The sequence below is a fragment of the Panicum virgatum genome, chromosome 6K (assembly GCF_016808335.1).
Source record: "Panicum virgatum strain AP13 chromosome 6K, P.virgatum_v5, whole genome shotgun sequence".
NCBI classification, from domain to species: Eukaryota; Viridiplantae; Streptophyta; class Magnoliopsida; order Poales; family Poaceae; genus Panicum; species Panicum virgatum.
In genome coordinates this window covers 46705010-46720899 of record NC_053141.1, presented here as the reverse complement: position 1 = coordinate 46720899, position 15890 = coordinate 46705010, and the positions used below count along the sequence as shown (strand labels likewise).

The 15890-nt window shown below is 43.1% G+C and overlaps 1 long non-coding RNA gene across 2 annotated transcripts; it reads right to left on the bottom strand.

The window, feature by feature from the left end:
• Positions 1-898: 898 nt before the first annotated feature.
• On the bottom strand, positions 899-14344 carry LOC120713074. Of its 2 annotated transcripts, XR_005691186.1 has the most exons (7): positions 14217-14344; positions 3413-3475; positions 2632-2668; positions 2493-2552; positions 2111-2148; positions 1787-1878; positions 899-1128 (listed from the first exon to the last, which is right to left on the bottom strand). It is a non-coding gene; the product is annotated as an uncharacterized LOC120713074 (long non-coding RNA). The 2 variants fall into 2 exon arrangements; XR_005691185.1 differs by having other exon boundaries at positions 1787-2148.
• Positions 14345-15890: the final 1546 nt, after the last annotated feature.

The following is a 15890-nucleotide window of genomic DNA, read 5'->3' as shown; positions in this document are numbered from 1 at the left end:
TCGTGCAACGCAAACGCATAGTAACCATTGGATTTTCACCCTCCACCCCTCGTCTTCCTCCTCTGGCCACCTGCCACCGCGTCTGCCCCTCTCTTGCGCCGCCACTGTCTCCACCCCTCCCCTGCGCCACCGCCTCCACCTCCGCCCTGCTCTGCTGCGTCGCCGCCTCCGCCATGCTCCACCTCCGCTCCTCCCTTTGCACCACCGCCTGCCTCTACTCCCCTGCGCCGCCGCAGCCCTTCTCCCCTGCACCGCCGCCTACGCCTCCGCGCTGCTATGCCACGTCGTGCGCCGCCGCCGCCTCCGCCCTGTTCCGTCACGTCGCAGCCTCGTCGGCGACCGCCGAAGCTGGAGGAGGAGCAGCCAAGAGGAGGGTAGGTGAGAAAAAAAAAGATAAGATTTAGATGGGTCTATTATACTCCTCATGGAGGTCCCACTTGCTAGTCCAAATGTTTGACAAAAGAAGGTTTAGACCCATGAACTAGTCCAAATGTTTGACAAAAGAAGGTTTAGACCCATGAACTAGATAGAAGAAAAATGTATCCACCAAAATCCTAATTTTTTTACACCAATCACTTTTATCTACCCACCTCGTATGCCCACAAATTAATTTTTATTATTTGTAGACAATTTAGTTCCATAATTTTTAGCACTGCATATTACTTTCCTTTGTTTGTAAATAAAAAATTACTTCAATCATTTTTTGGTAGACTAGATTCATGCCCGTGCGTTGCTATGGGCAAAATAAATATCAAATCTCATAATGTCATGCAAAAGATCTAAATCAAACGTTGTCTATAGAAAATAAATATATTTAGAAGAATGTGTTTTGCACATGATGTGAGATCGTTCAATCAACTAAGTTAAAATGTAATGACAACCACACTTATCATGATTCTAGACTGAGTGTCAATAGAAAGACCAACACAATTAGCAAAGCACTCCTTAAACAATAGTCTTTTAGAACTGATCTATTGTTAAGTTCCAAAGAAAGAAAATTATAATACCATACATTAATATTTCAATCATTCTTGCATCAATGGTCGTGTTTGTTTAGGCAATGTTCAATCACCACATTATTAGTCAGCTCATGCAATGCTCTTCGTTGCGCTCTGTGCCTCCACTCTCCTAGTGACAAGACAACCAGAAAGATCAGTGATGGATAGGCAGCTTATATAAACTGAACTATAGACACATACCAACATTTTGCAAATCTAAATTATGCATTGATAAAAGTAAAAATTTTAACAAATTACTTGAATCATGCCTAGCAAGATAGAATAATTTGGAGCACTGCAGAGCAAGAAGGTTATTTGTAACCAGTCATAATTAATAGAAAAAAATGGAAAGCCATACTGCAGGCTTAGTGTCTTCAAAGGAGACTACATTCTTAAATGGAGGAACAGAAACTGAACAAACTAAAAATATTACATTTTTGCAATTTACATCAAGGAGAGGACTTCATACAAATGACCATGGTCCTGATTGGTTTAGGAGTTGACATAGAAATGATTGTGTGATTACTTCAAGATGGACGCGATCTGAACCGCAAGTCAGCAAATAGTCAAGGCATCAGACTAGGTGACTGTCATCTCAGATGTTAGTGGCATGTCTGTGCTTGCCAAATGCCAAGTAACTAACCAAAATAAACGATCAGCTAATAGTTTTAATAGTTTTAATAAATCAGATTATGTGAGTTTTCACGCACCCCCCACCACGACATCCACCATTAAGGATTTACAAAAGATCCTGAACACAAATCATTTACACCTTCCTCCTGACTAACCTGATGATGCAAAGCTTGTATGGATAGACCTGGTTGGAGTATGATTTGTGCTGTTTTCAGATGTGTGTTATCTTGTAGCTCCATCAGCCCACCTGAAATAATATAAATGACCAGAGAAAATTACAGTTGAACAAATGATACATTAATTTCATACACTTCTAATAAAATTGAAATTCACTTCTCATAAGAGGCAATCTGAATTGTATTTTGGAAAGCAATGTGATTTAGATGCATGTGTGTTTTTCTCATGTATTGCGATCCATCGACACTTCAACTTAGCTAAGCATATTCACATGAGGCGGGGGGAAAGAGGATGGGTACAACCTGGTTTACTCCAGTATCCTGTATTCATGTCCGACATGCTAAAAAACAATCACATGGAAAACATACCAAACATTAAGTCCAGAGCAAAGTCAACCAACATTTTATACTGAAATTTGCTAGACTGAGCATTGACATCCAATTGGATAAACAACAAGGCACCAGTAACCAAAAAAAAAGAGAAACTTGCTAATACCAGAATTTACATGCCTTGTTTTGGAGATCTAAAGGAATTAACAAAGAACAAAAAGAAAAGGAGAGAAGAATCTGCTTACATGAACTTACTTCAGCCACACAAACATGCAGAAGCAAATGCTTCTATCTTCTTATGGTAATGTTGTTCCAAAAGAGATTGAGATCAAGCAAGAGAGAGAGTACCACTCACTGTCATTTCAGACCTAGGTTTAGTGTCACGGAGAAGGCTTGCCCCAACTTTGCTGATCACCTGGAAGAAACAAAATCACCTGTCACATCCGAAAGCACTTTTGGAATGCGATGAAAACCAAGCAAGTTGATCAACCAACCTGGTTATTCTCAGATTTTGATTATGGTTTGGTAACTCTGCTTTGCCATGAGAACACAAAAAATTTTCAGTGCAATGATCCATTAGGTTTTTCTTCAGAAAATAGAAAATAGAATAAGTTAAAACAAAATATGAGGAAACTCTTTTTTTTCTATATTGCTCGGTGCCATGCATATTATTGAACAACAAGTAGTATGCGTATTCCCATTTGTTTGAACCTAGCAACATAAGATCAGTGTGGAACACCCATAAATTTAGAAAACACTAACACATATATAGCCTGCCAGACAGTTGAGGCAACACTTGATTCTTCATGATGACAAAACTGAGGGATCCCAACCAAACACATTTAGCCAAGGACAACCCTATTGTTTCAAATAGCACAACTACATAAAGCGTAAGAGTGCCTTAGCCCCATTCATCTAAAGAGCATATTTAATTAACCAAGAATATACTATGGGTTATGCATGGAGTCATGATCTAACAAGCTACAGAATCACTCTGAAAAAAGGAAAAGATCGACAGATGTGTATTGCATCAAATATCTAGGTATACAGTTGCAGAATCTGGACTGCAATAATCAGAGATAGAAAAGAAATTGCAGTTTGTTAGAGCAGTCATTGCTAATCACAAGCTCTAAACTTCCATCCAATGTCAAGCAGTTCTTGATTATAATGTTGTTAACTGAAATTAAATTAACTCATTGCCATCAACCAAGAGGCACAAATAATCTAAGCAAACAGACAACATACGGCCTACATGAAGAATTAAGAATCTAATACCTGCAGTTTTGTACTGAGTCCTTCCCAGATGCTTCAAGATCAAAGTGTCCATCCAATTCAGACCTGAAAGAGCATCTAGGCCCGAGTGGGTTTTTGAGCATTGATTGACAACACGATTAAAGGACTAACTTGTTTGCATGAGATTATGAACAGGTATTTAAATTATGAAATGTGTATTAAAAGAGATGGCTCATGTGTTGCAAGCAAGCGTGTTTATCTCATTGGTATAATGTGTATGTGACAAGCAAAACAAGAAAAAAGGAAAATAGAGCAAATTATTCATGATTGATATAAATGCTCTAATATTTGCGAATGCTTGTTTCGATCTATGATGGGATTCAAAGTGACAAGTAAAGATTTTGTGAATGAGATGTGATATGCTTATGCATAGTCTCAAATATAGAAGATCTTGTCACATGTGATAAATGGATGTTAACTTAAGATGCAAGCAAGCAAGACAAAAGAGAATGAGACATGAGTTGATACATATATGATGTCTCAAATTGGAAGACTTGCATATAAGATTAAATTGAGAATTCAAATTGACAATGAAGAATTCATGCATGACACAAATCAATATGAGTTCAAGATGGACGGCTAGGATAAAGGTAGAGGACCGAGAGGCGTGTTTCAAGAGGCTACGCAAGCGACGGCTTGGGGGGGGAGCAAAGAAACCGATACGGGTCAAAGGCCGGAGATCCTAGAGTCATGGAGAGCTCTATGTTGAAGAGTGTCATTATTCAAGAAAAGAAGGTGACTTGTGAATCAAGGTGGATTCCATTCCTATGCAATACAAAGATTCAAGGTCACTAGCTCAAAGCGGGTATGCTCAAAAGAAAGAAGATGTTGATGCCCTCATGGTCTTAATCGAAGAAAAGTCGGCATGATCATATTATGAAGAAGCTCAAGTAATTGTGCAAATTGTATATTTCTTTTATGCACTTGAGTATAGGTATGTCGTACTATTAAGAGGGATGCAACATCAGTAGGTTAGATAATACCAAAAGTGCTCAAACCAGTCCCTAAAGAGTTTAGCATAAGGAGTGAGAGCTAACTGCAGAAAACAGTGAAGGACCGGTCTGACCGGTCTGAGTAGGGTGAGCCTCCAACGGCTAGTTTTCAAAACCGACCGGTCTGACCGGTCTAACACTGACAGGGCAACGGCTAGTTTTGTGAGAAGGGGTATTTATACCACTTGACTTCACCCATTCGGGGGTGCTGATGCTAGAACCTTTCAGAACATCTTGAGAGCCTTGTGAGCACTTGGAGAGTCCTCCCCAACCTCTCTTTGTGAGAGTTGCTTGATTCAAGGTGAATCTTTGAGTTGGGTTGAGTGAATCCATTCCTTGAGAGTCATTTGAGCAAGAGAGAAACATCCCAAGCTTTGAGCACTTGAGGTTGCGTCGGCCAACTCGATTGAAGTATTTGTTACTCTTGGAGCATCGGCTCCTAGACGGCTAGGCGTTGCCGGCTAGCTCCCAAGGTTGTGGTGAGCAGCGGCAAGTTTGTTGCGGCTTCGATCATGTGCCAAGAGGGCGCATGGTCATATAGGGGAGAAGAGGAGATAGCTTGACCTTGGGGTCACTACGAGCTTCCTCAACGGAGACTAGGATTCACACGTGGGTGCACGGGGTGAATCCGAACTTCGGTCAAACAAATCACCGTGTCTTCATTGCATCATCTCTATTTCGATTTGATTTACTTACATTGCATTTATAGTTTTGAGTTTGAATTGTGCTTCCGCTCGATCTATTTGGGTGTGCTCTGCTTGTGTGTAGGGACTTGTTTATATTGTTAGAAATACTCTGCAAGACACATATCCCAAGTTTCTTATAGGTTCAAGCTCGAGAGGGGACTTGTTCCTGCTGACTGTGCTGTCTGCCTGCATAGACCGGTCTGACCGGTCTACCCGGTCTGGTAGACCGGTCTGATCGGTCCAGGAAGTCCCAGCAGGGATTAAACGCCAAATTTTGAAGAAACGCCTATTCACCCCCTCTAGGCTACGACATCGCGTGATCAAGATCCTTTCAATTGGTATCAGAGCTTTGGTCTTCGGATTGAAGCCTCACCGCTTGGAAAATCACCATGTCGACATTTTGCGAGGTACCGTTTGAGCCCCTTGGTATAAATGGCTCAAACTATATTTCTTGGTCAGCTCATATTCGTAATATGCTAAGGAACATGGGTCCTTCTTTTGAGCAAGCCATAAATACTAGCATTCTACCTAAAGGATTTAAAAATTTGTCAAATAACGAAAAGGAATGCTTGTTGTGTAATCGTCGTGTAATTGACCTCTTGTTTGAAAGCATGGACAAAGATTTTGCAGATTCTATACAAGAGGAGAAGAAATTTGCAAAGATACGTCTTGATGCATATAGTCTTTGGAAACTTCTAGTGGCAATATGCGAAGAAGATAGTGACGACGAAGATCAAGAAGAAGATGAAGGGTTACTAGAGGAGTATATTACTTCAGAGAATCATACTCATCCTCTTGTAGCTTCTTCCGATGATCAAGGAAGAAAAGGAGCAAAGTCTGCTAGTTCCCTGTTGGAATCGGTCAGACCGGTCTGACCAGGGGACAACGCAAAGAGAGCAAAAAGTGCTCCCGACGGCGATCAAGGCAAGCAAGAGCTTTATATGAGTCAACATCTTCGAGTGATGTTGATCACAAGTGCTTGACAGCCGAACTCAAGAAAGGAGATAACCAAGGAGTTGAGCAAGTAATGAAATTCAAAGAAGAGCTTGATAAGCTCAAGATCATCTATGCCTCCTTGGTAAGAAAATCAGAGAATTTATCTACTAACTCCTTGTGTCGGATTGACTCTTTAGAAAAGGAAAATCAAGTGCTCAAGGCAAGGTTGGAGAAGCTCACTAGTGAGCATGTGGCTTTGCAAGGAACTCATACGGAGCTTGAAAAATCCTATGAGATGCTTGTGAACTCACATGTCTCACTTGAAGTGGCTCATGGGGTTATGGCTACAACGGTAAAATCCTATGAACCTCTATCCCACACTTGCACATGCTCACAAGTTCAATTTGACTTGACTTACACTAAATCATGTTGTTCTCAAGCAAGCCAATCTAGTATTGAGCAAGTATTTGTAGAATCTTGTGATGACTTAATTGCACAAGAAAATAAAGAACTTATGCATGAAGTAAAAAGACTCAAAGAACAAGTGATTAAGTTGAAGGGCAAGGAGAAAGTGAGACCTTCTCAAGATAACCGTGACTCCGTGGTGAAGAAGCTTGAGAAGGGTTCAAACATCACTAGATTAACTCTTCAACAAGATCAAAAGAGTATCAAACACAAGATTTCAAGAAAGAAGTCTCTAGGACACATCAAGTGCTATAGATGTCTAGAGAAAGGGCATTATGCAAGAAATTGTCAAATCAAGTCCGATGAGGAAGAGCGACTTTCAAGAAGTCAAAGAAAGCTTCCAGAAAATAGAGTGTGCTTTGGATGCAGGAAAAAGGGGCATATGATCCAGTGCTGTTCTCAGCAGTTCAGGTCTGACCAGGCCGGTCAGACCGGTCACTCCCGACCGGTCAGACCGGTCCAAGCCAGAGTTGCTGCAGGACCCGTCAAGAAGCCAACAAAGCCCACTCTTCCACTCAAGAAGACTTGTGATGCTCAGAAGCACAAGTATCAAGTCAAGAGCACCTTCGTCAAGATTAAGCACCGAATTTGCTAGACTTGTCGAGTAAAAGGTCATATGAGCAAGGATTGCCCAAATGGTAATTTGTCTAACTCAAAAACTGTTCAATATGACTTTACTAAGCTTGGGAAGGACAAGATGAGTACTTATGCTACTAAGGTGATCAAGTCACCTAATGCTAGCATAAGGGCAGTTTGGGTTCCCAAGTCTATTGTGGCTAACGTTGCAGGGCCCAACGAGTATTGGGCACCAAAGAAAGCTTAAAAGGTTGCATGTACATGGAGATGCATTGGAGAGCTTGGTTCTTTAAAGTTTATTGCGTATTCATGTCATTAACCAAGTTCAAGGAATAATCTTGCATATCTTCATCCAATGCTATCTCGGTAACTCGTTTTTAATTTTAAATTGCATTAGTCACTTAACTCTTGGTGAGTACTAGTGTGTCACTTGTGTTGAGTTTGGGACATTCTAAATAAGTGACTAAAGCATTTTCCTTTGAGTTACTCTCCATTTGCCGTGATATGCGTTTAATGGCTCTTGTGTAGAGTAATGTCTTGTTTTAATGCAGGAAAGCAAATATATCTAGTAGACATTCGTTTAAGCAAGACATGAACAAATTGAAGGTTACTGCAGTTTGACTGGTGTGACCGGTCTGACCGGTCCATCAGACCGGTCTGACCGGTCTAGACCAGAAAACTGTAGGAAACTGAAGAAACGAGAAAGAAGCTATGTGAAAAAGGGTTCTTCTCAGTGCATATGCTTTATAGGCATCTCTTGGGGTCATGTACTTCAGGCAGTAAGAGAATCTAGCACAATTTCAATTAAATATCTTTTTATGTGCTTTTTGACCAACTTGTTAAAGTAGTCTCTCCTAGTCTCTTAATATGGATAAAGTGCATATAAAAGAAATTCAAAACTCTTATGCACTTATTTTGGGGAGATCACTTTGCAATTTGTGTCTTTGGGACTAATATTTTCCTCGAGTGAATATGTAGTCTCTTATAGTGTTGATTATGCTCTTTATGGATCCAATCAAAGTTAATATAAGTAAAACCATCCGACGGATCAAATATTGATTGACAAAGCATAATCATGAAGTACTTGTGCTACATTGCACACTATTTAGAACTATTGTTTGTTTCTAAAAGTTTAAGCACAAGTTTAAGTGGCTAAGAGGCAAAGGTATGTTTTCTACTCATTATGCTTTACCTTTGAGCATCTAGGCCACGTATTAATACTAGTGTGTGCATTTGTATGCATCAAGCTCAAGAAATCTTGTCACCTAGATTTTTAGCTAAAACCTTCCTAACTGTGACTGAAGTGTCAATCATGTGTAAAATTGAGTAAGGTTTGTGCTAAGCTCTCTAGTGTGGTGATAGCTTGACTTGTAGCATGCTATGAGTGTTATAGGATAGATGTTTTTCGAAAACTCAACTAGCATTATAGGTTGTGTGTCAAATTTGAAAGTATTTGAATCTTGGTCTTTGTGACCGTATCAATCTACTTGTGACTATAGTTCTCATTGATTGTTTGATGGCTAGTCACAAGTAGTGAGTTCTTCTCATGTCCATAGATTCCTATCTATATCACTTCTCTCATCCAAGGAGTGGTTATATTGGAAAATCATCTCTTCCTTGGAAGTAACAAGGAGCTCTTGTTTCGGAAATATGTGTTCACCATAATACTCCTTACTTAGTCATCCTCCTATCCAACTCATGGTTAGCACATAAGGTTAGAAAATATGAATTTTTAGAAGTGCTTAATCATTTGATCAAGGAATTATCTTTCTAAAACTTCTTTGTGATCATTGTCCCGGATTCTCTGGATATTTTCCCAGATACTCTGGGATATACCCGGATACTCCGGAAATTAGCCCGGATAGTCTGGACAGCAAAGTTTCTGGCACATCAGGTGCGACCGGTCCAACCCGGTAACTTCTTTTTACCCCTCCACGGGGTAAAACAGTCAAAACCTCTCACTTTTCACCACTTTGCCACTGACTTCTTCCTCCTCTCACCCGTGTGGCGCCCCTCCTCCACTCTCCTCTCCATCTTCACTTCATTGGAGGTTTGGAGTTCTAGCCCTTGTTTTGATTGCTTCATCACATGCATTGGGGCTAGAAGGGGAAAATCAATCAGTGGTGAAGTTGTCTTTGAAGATCCTCACGAGTTCATCTCCCTTCCAAGGTATCACATGTTTCCCTCGCCCGATCTCTTAGCTTAGCGCATATCTTTTCAATCCCTTTGGTCCAGTAGGTTCTGCTAGGCCTAGGAACCATTCCCTAAGAGATCAAGAAGTTTCGTGGCTCGCATTGCTCGGAATCAAATCCTAGGGTTCGGGCGCCGCCCGACCGGTCTGACCGGTCCGCCCGAGCGGTCAGACCGGTCGGTCTGGCCAGAACCCAAAACCATCAGCTTAAGCCACTTTTTGCCTTGTAAAGTGCTAGATAATCTTAACATTGTTTATCAAAGTTCTCTAGCATTTTTCCTGAACAAAGATCATCAAAACCGAGCCTTTCTCCAGTTTCTGTCAGGGACCGGTCTGACCGGTCCATCAGGCCGGTCTGACCGGTCTGTGACTGACAGAACCCAGTTTCCAGTTTTCTAGTGCAATTCAAATACTTTCTATCCAGATCTTGTGGGTTGCTTCTCATGATCTAATTTCAACTCAATATTTCTCTATCTCAGATTGAAAATCATGTATAAGAGAAACCGTGAGAAGAGGAGCAAACTCAATGAGGATCGAGCTGCACGAGCAGCTGGAGTGGGTTGATTGGACACATATGGCAAACTTAGGTCATGAAATATGTGATGAGGTGGCTCAAATGTGGGAGGACAGGCACATCAAGGATATTATGGGGTTCCAGCATGATTGGAACAAGGAGGTGATAGCCCAGTTCTACGCGACCGTATATTTTGGGCATGATCCAGAGAATGGAAATGAGAGGACTATCTACTGGATGACAGAGGGACATCACTACCAGTGTTCCTACACTTCTTTCTGCCGTTACTTGAGACTTGATGATCAGGACATGAATCGTCCTAAGCTTCACTATGATTTACCTCTGTCAGCTGATCATGTGAGATTCATGTATCCGAGGGATAGGGTCAGCAATGCAGGCAAGGTCACGGGGCTGTACACCTACTACTCCATTCTGAACAGGCTGTTCAGGAAGACACACACCCCGAGACGGGAATCCCAGTGATATTTCAGCGCATGCCAAGAACTTGATGAATAGGATGCAGCCAGACCCTCGAGGCGGTGACTTCAGTATTGGTGACTTCATTTGGGAGGAAATCAAGCATATTTCTGAGACTCCCTTGAAGACATGTGGCTATGCACCGTATATCATGAGGGTGATACTGAATGTCACCAGGAGAAATTTTGGGATGGACGTGAAGCATGAGCCGCTTAGGATCAAACATCCTAAGCATGTGAGAGTTCCTTCTGAGGGCAGATATGACGAGGTTCAGGAGGATCAGGGTCCACTACCTGATCAAGATGCAGATGCACAGCAGCACGCTCAGGACGTGCCTCAGCAGGAGGAGCCAGCTGGAGGCTTTGTGCCTCATGCGGGTAGAGATGTTTCCCCTCCTCGCAGGTCTTCCTCTTCCTTTAGGCGGATGTTCAGGACATTTGTAGGCATGATTAAGAACAAGAGAGACATTCTGGTTAATCAGGAGAGGGAGAGAAAGAACAACAAGAAGCTGAGGGATAATTAGAAGAGGATGTACACTGCCATGCAGCTCCAGCCACCTCTCTCGCCTATCTCACCAGAGCTAGAGGCAGCAGAGATCCCCTCACTTGACCAGATGATTGAGAGCTTCCAGGGGATGGATTTTGGGCAGTATGGCCACCTGGGTGAGCAGATGTTCTTTGGTCAGGAGAGTCAGCCAGGTGGATCGTCTTTAGCTCAGCAGTTCGGACACGGATCTCCACTTTTTGCATCTCAGTTCCGTCCAGGTCCACAGCTTTTCACCACAGGCCCACAGATGTTCGCAGGACAGTTTGCGGGATCTCAGTTCGCTGGACCATACTTAGGGCCCCCGCCGTTCACTTCCAGTTTCATGGGGTCAATTCCACCTTTCAGTGCAGGACCTCAGTTTGGGACACACGTCAGTTCGTCGACTGTTCCAGGGTCGTCGGCGACGTTTCCTACAGTTTCTGCACCCCCTTCACTTCACTTTGATCTTGGAGGGACTTCTTCTTCACCAGATATGGGATATGCAGGGACTACAGCTTCACTTTCTCCGGCTCCTGACTCAGTTGAGACGACAGTGGCTAGCTGGAGTGACTCATTCTTTGCTTATTCGAGCAATACTGGTGGATTCTCTACAGGTGGGCAGTGATTTCAGATTGGCAGCACACTCTTCTCCTCTTGTACGCTTTTTGTTGATGGATGACAAAGGGGGAGAAATTTGGAGGATTAAAGCTTATCTTTGTGTCTGTGTGTGTGCCATCTTGAGAGTAGATGGGATATGTATCTTGAGATCATCTTGTATCATCTAGCTCTTATTATATATCATGTATGGATGATGGATGTATGGACATCATGATTTGGATATGTTTGGATATTCTTGTCTCATCTTGTAAAATCATATCCATCTCTTTCGTATTAAGGATTTGTGCGGACTTGAGAACACTTGTATTGAATGCTATTGGGTGTATTTATCTTGTTTTAAATACATAAGGAATGTTTATGATAGTGTGAAATTTTTGAGTGATGTAATGTCTTTTATTTCAGCCTTGGGCTGTTTTGGCAGTCTGTGACCGGTCTGACCGGTCAGAGGGGACCGGTCTGACCGGTCCAAGCGCGTGCTGGCTGATGTGGACCGGTCTGACCGGTCCCAGGGACCGGTCTGACCGGTCTATGGCAGCGGCATTGCTCTTATGTTTGCTTGTGTGCGTTACATGACATATTGCATCACGGACTTATTTATGATGATCACACACACTTGTTACACCCCACGGATGCTGAGATTTAGGGGGAGTCTCATTTGTGCTCAATATGTGTATTTTGGCATGTGAGGCCAATTTGAGATGAATTCCATTCATATGCACATATTGAGGGGGAGCTCTAACTAAATCTGAGAATTCAAAAAATTTATTGAATATCTTTTTGTAAGCTTTAATCGGGTTGTCATCAATCACCAAAAAGGGGGAGATTGAAAGAGCATCTAGGCCCGAGTGGGTTTTGGAGCATTGATTGACAACATGATTAAAGGACTAACTTGTTTGCATGAGATTATGAACAGGTATTTAAATTATGAAATGTGTATTAAAAGAGATGGCTCATGTGTTGCAAGCAAGCGTGTTTATCTCATTGGTATAATGTGTATGTGACAAGCAAAACAAGAAAAAAGTAAAATAGAGCAAAGTATTCATGATTGATATAAATGCTCTAATATTTGCGAAGGCTTGTTTCGATCTATGATGGGATTCAAAGTGACCAGTAAAGATTTTGTGAATGAGACGTGATATGCTTATGCATAGTCTCAAATATAGAAGATTTTGTCACATGTGATAAATGGATGTTAACTTAAGATGCAAGCAAGCAAGGCAAAAGAGAATGAGACATGAGTTGATACATATATGATGTCTCAAATTGGAAGGCTTGCATATAAGATTAAATTGAGAATTCAAATTGACAATGAAAAATTCATGCATGACACAAATCAATATGAGTTCAAGATGGACGGCTAGGATAAAGGTAGAGGACCGAGAGGCGTGTTTCAAGAGGCTACGCAAGCGACGGCTTGGGGGGAGCAAAGAAATCGATACGGGTCAAAGGCCGGAGATCCTAGAGTCATGGAGAACTCTATGTTGAAGAGTGTCATTATTCAAGAAAAGAAGGTGACTTGTGAATCAAGGTGGATTCCATTCCTATGCAATACAAAGATTCAAAGTCACTAGCTCAAAGCGGGTATGCTCAAAAGAAAGAAGATGTTGATGCCCTCATGGTCTTGATCGAAGAAAAGTCGGCATGATCATATTATGAAGAAGCTCAAGTAATTGTGGAAATTGTATATTTCTTTTATGCACTTGAGTATAGGTATGCCGTACTATTAAGAGGGATGCAACATCAGTAGGTTAGACAATACCAAAAGTGCTCAAACTAGTCCCTAAAGAGTTTAGCCTAAGGAGTGAGAGCTAACTGCAGAAAACAGTGAAGGACCGGTCTGACCGGTCCAAGGGACCGGTCTGACCAGTCTGAGCAGGGTGATCCTCCAACGGCTAGTTTTCAAAACCGACCAGTCTGACCGGTCTAGGGGACCGGTCTGACCGGTCTAACACTGACAGGGCAACGGCTAGTTTTGTGAGAAGGGGTATTTATACCACTTGACTTCACCCATTCGGGGGTGCTGATGCTAGAACCTTTCAGAACATCTTGAGAGCCTTGTGAGCACTTGGAGAGTCCTCGCCAACCTCTCTTTGTGAGAGTTGCTTGATTCAAGGTGAATCTTTGAGTTGGGTTGAGTGAATCCATTCCTTGAGAGTCATTTGAGCAAGAGAGAAACATCCCAAGCTTTGAGCACTTGAGGTTGCGTCGGCCAACTCAATTGAAGCATTTGTTACTCTTGGAGCATCGGCTCCTAGACGGCTAGGCGTTGCCGGCTAGCTCCCAAGGTTGTGGTGAGCAGCGGCAAGTTTGTTGCGGCTTCGATCGTGTGCCAAGAGGGCGCATGGTCATATAGTGGAGAAGAGGAGATAGCTTGACCTTGGGGTCACTACGAGCTTCCTCAACGGAGACTAGGATTCACACGTGGGTGCACGGGGTGAATCCGAACTTCGGTCAAACAAATCACCGTGTCTTCATTGCATCATCTCTATTTCGGTTTGATTTACTTACCTTGCATTTATAGTTTTGAGTTTGAATTGTGCTTCCGCTCGATCTACTTGGGTGTGCTCTACTTGTGTGTAGGGACTTGTTTATATTGTTAGAAATACTCTGCAAGACACATATCCCAAGTTTCTTATAGGTTCAAGCTCGAGAGGGGATTTGTTCCTGCTGACTGCGCTGTCTGCGTGCATAGACCGGTCTTACCGGTCCAAGCAGTCCCAGCAGGGATTAAACGCCAAATTTTGAAGAAACGCCTATTCACCCCCCTCTAGGCTACGACATCGCGTGATCAAGATCCTTTCAAGACCCTATGTCCAAACGCCACAAATATAATGCTAATTAGTTGAACAAAGAGATAGAATTTAATTAGGGGCTCACATGATTCTACAGAGTTGTTGTCATGATTCTTTGGAGACCTGGCTGTCGTCGCTTGATATAGGACAATGGTCAGAATAGGAGGCATGGGAACGGAAAAACAAAGCAGAGTTGACAATTCAGTGCATACCATCGTGACGGTGGAGATGAAGATAGAGGTTGCCGCCGGCAAGAATTGGTGGTGAGGTCGGGGAAAGCCGGCGGCAGCGCACTGGGGCCAACACCCTAGGGTTAGGGTTAGGCACCAACAGTAGCGCACGATCGATTTTGCTGTGAGGAGAGGCAGCCCGGTGATGGGGATACGCAGCAGCGAGCCTTGGACGCACAGCAAGGGTGGAGGTGGCCGGCCTGGAGGTGATGGCACTGCGGCTCGACGGCTGAGTGGTAGGTTGTCGACCTCGCGCGGAGAGACGGCAAGTGAGGAGGAGGCCGGCGTCACCGCGGGTCGATCGATCCATGGCAGTCAAAGAGAACCTAGGCGCGGCGCGGCGGAGGCAAGAGCGCGGGGTCGGAGCACGAGGGGCGCGGCGTGGCGGCGGAGGAGGCATGGATCTGCGCGGAGGAGGTGGGTCTCTGCCGGCTCGATCCGTCGATCCGCCCGCAGCTCAGACCCCTGCGACGGACGCGGCGAGGGAGGCGCGAGGGGAAGGGCGGGCGCGGGGTTGAAGGCTGGTGATCGGACGGGCACGCTGGTCCAACGGGCAATCCTCGACCATCCGAGGACGGACGATGAAGGGGTTAGTAGTAGAGACATAGATAGAGATAGAGATAGAGATAGAGAAGAGAAGAGAAGAGATAGAGATAGAGATAGAAAAGAGATAGAGATAGAAAAGAGAAGAGAAGAGAAGAGAAATGATTGGGAATGTTGCTAGGTCAATCCGTCGCCCTTCTCTCTCGACAACATTGTGCTAGATTCACGCTACCAGCTTTCTTCGTGTGCTAGGTCTACTCGTCGCCCTCCCCTCTCGACGACTTTGCTCCAGTTTTGCGCGGGCGACCGGATGCGATTCGCCAAGTTATTAAGCATGGCAATGGGGCGGGTTCAGGTCCAGTATCCGCGGGTTTCGGGTCTAGCAGGTTCGGATTCGGGGGTGATTTCTCACTCATAGTTTTCGGGTTCGGAGCTCCAAAAACTATCGGATTTGGTTTCAGATTTGATTTTTCACCCGTGGATACCCAATGGATAATCATTTTAAATAAACACTCATGTTTTATTTATTTAAACTGTTAAATTTATTCTAAATTGATTTAAAAAATTATTTAGTATTTATTGCCTCTTGTGTTTATACGTATAAATGTTATATATATCATATATATGTTTATAGAAAATACTTATTGCTCTTACTATATTACCATATAAAACGAGTTTCGGGTATCCGCGGATTTGATTTTGGAGATAGATTTTCACCCGAATTCATATTCAGGTCGGGTTTTAAGTTCAGATTTCGGTTTTCGGTGCCGAGAGATCGCATCCGACCCAAATCTGACCCATTGCCATCCTTACAGGTTATCCAATCCCGCGTTAATTCTGTTTGAGTCCTCGTTTACTCAGGACAGACACTCCGCCGAATGTGACGAGATTGAAGTTTAGTCAGTGTAGCAACAG